Here is a 2,741-nt window from a genome sequence, read left to right as displayed (position 1 = left end):
GCGAGGCCAGGGGGGCGAGAAGGCGACGGCGATCCGGGGCGGTGGCGTGGTCGCCCCGATCTCGATCCAGATCGGGGGAGTGAGGGGAGAGTGGGGATCGGGAGTGGGCTAGGGTTTCCGTCGTGGGGGGATAAGGGGAGAGGGGTGGGGGCCGGCCGGGCCTGGTGGTGGCCCAGTTGGCCTGTGGTCAGCTGGGCCGAAGCCCAGGGGGTTTCTTTTCTCTTTTTTTTTGTATTGTTTTCTGTTTTCTTTTTATTTATTTTCTTTTATGTTTTTTTTATTTATCTATAAACACTTAGGCATTTAATAAAAATTTGTTTGTTGCATCATAATTACCCTTGTAATATTCGTCAACCACCGAACAATTTTATTTTAAATCTTGAAAACTTTTATTGTTTTCATCAATTTGAATTTTGAATTTGAACGGTTTCGAATTATTGCGAGGATAGCAACAGTAATCAGGATGACGTGCCATGATTAGCGTGGGATTACTGTAGCAAGATTATCCGGGCGTTACACTCCAGCGAGCACTCGACGAGCAAGCGCGTCAGCGGGCTCCCGAGTCTAGTCGACGTCAGCTCTTCCCACCGACGCAAGTATACCGAACCCCAGTTCAGAATTTGGCCGCCGCGGCCCGTATAGCAGAATTGATTCAGCCCTCCCAGTCGGAGGCTGGCAGGGGCTTGTTGCAGACCAGAGCGTTGCTCCGGGCGGCGGGAAACCAGAATTCCACTGTTTCTTAGTCGCGGAATAGGATCCACAGTCGATCCATTGCAACAGATACAGTCCAGTTGGCTCACAGCCCGAGATCGCCCCCGAGGCGTGAGGGACATGGTGACTGGCATGATCAGTACAGAAGGAATGAGCAGTATGATCACCGATCCGATCGTGATGATCGACGTCGAGTGCCAACCCCTCCCCCGAGGAGTGGGTCATATGCGCCTCGACATCGAGATGACAGGCGCCCTCATAGTGTTGGGCAGAGGATTCCAGTTGACCCCAGGGACCCAGGCTTTGACGCGAGATCTACCCTCGTTCAAGGTTTGGTTGACAGGAACAGAGCTCATCGGGAAGGCCACAACAGAGATGCACCTGCCAGCAGCAGAGTATATGTTTTGGGGCCAGAGTGTTTCAGTCGAGCCATCAGAGCCGCAGTGATTCCTCCCAACTTCAGGTTGGCGACTGGAGTCAGAAAGTTCACCAGTGAGTCTAATCCTGACACTTGGCTCGAAGATTACCGAGTGGCTGTACAGATTGGCGGTGGCAATGATGAGGTGGCCATGAAGCATTTGCCTCTCATGTTAGAGGGCTCAGCCAGAGCATGGCTAAATCAGTTGGCACCCAGCAGCATCTACACTTGGGAGGACCTCTCCCGAGTGTTTGTCACAACCTTTGAGGGAACTTGCAAGCGACCCGCAGGCCTTACAGAATTGCGTTCTTGCGTACAGAAACCAAATGAAACTCTGAGGGATTACATCCAGAGGTGGATCATGTTGCATCACACAGTTGAGAATGTGCCTGACCATCAGGCAGTTTGTGCCTTTAAAGAAGGCATTAAATACAGAGAATTGAATCTGAAGTTCGGTCGAACTGGAGAGATGTCTCTGAACTGGATGATGGAGATTGCCACCAAATACGCTAATGGTGAAGACGAAGATCGACTCCTGAGTGGCAAGCACAAGGCAGTCGCCCAAGAAACCGGAGGAAACTCCAGTCGAAAACAGAAGCGGAAGGCCGAGCCAGCCACCCCTAGGGAGGCCCTGGCCGCAACCCAGGGAAATTTCAGGGGGAAACCCAAAGGCCCCTGGAAGCCCAAGAAAGTCAAGGATCAAGATGGAAATGATGTTTTGGATCTGCCATGTCACATCCACACCAAGAAAGATGAAGAGGGTAATTTTATTTACCCAAAGCATACCACTCGATAGTGTCGGCTCCTGATCCAGCAGTTTCAGGGCAAACAGTCCAAAGATAAGGAAAAAGAGTCGGACAGAGTTGAGGACAAGGAAGATAGTGATGATGGATACCCCCAAATCAATTCCACCCTAAAGATTTTTGCTGATGTCGAAAGCAAAAGTCGACTGAAAGTCATTAACCGTGAGGTGAATATGGTTGCTCCGGCAACACCCAGTTATCTGAAGTGGTCTCAGACTGCCATCACATTCGACCAGTCTGATCACCCTACGCACATTGCCACCCCTGGGAGGCAAGCTTTGGTGGTCGACCCAGTTGTCGAAGGCACTCGACTGGCCAAAGTCCTGATGGATGGTGGCAGTGGCCTGAACATATTGTATGCTGAAACACTGAAAGGAATGGGCATTCCGATGTCCAGGCTCAGTACCAGTAACATGAGATTCCACGGAGTCATTCCTGGGAAGAAAGCTGAATCACTCGGCCAGATCGCTCTTGATGTGGTTTTTGGTGATTCAAAGAATTACCGCAAGGAAAAGTTGACATTCGAGGTTGTGGACTTCCAAAGTGCTTATCATGCCATTTTGGGCAGGCCGGCTTACGCACGCTTCATGGCTCAACCATGTTATGTGTATCTCAAATTGAAGATGCCTGGTCCCAAAGGTGTGATCACTGTTACAGGCAATCGGAAGAAAGCAGAGGAGTGTTTTCAGAAAGGATCAAAGATTGCTGACGCTCAGATGGCAGTTGTTGAGCTGCAAGAGTACCAGAAGACTACTGATCTGAGTGAATTGCTACGAGCCAAGAAGCCTGCTTCAGAATCTGCTTTTCAG

This window comes from Triticum dicoccoides, chromosome 5A, assembly GCF_002162155.2.
Source record: "Triticum dicoccoides isolate Atlit2015 ecotype Zavitan chromosome 5A, WEW_v2.0, whole genome shotgun sequence".
In the NCBI taxonomy this organism is placed as follows: domain Eukaryota; kingdom Viridiplantae; phylum Streptophyta; class Magnoliopsida; order Poales; family Poaceae; genus Triticum; species Triticum dicoccoides.
The sequence above is the reverse complement of the archived record's forward strand: the minus strand, read 5'-3'. Positions refer to the sequence as shown.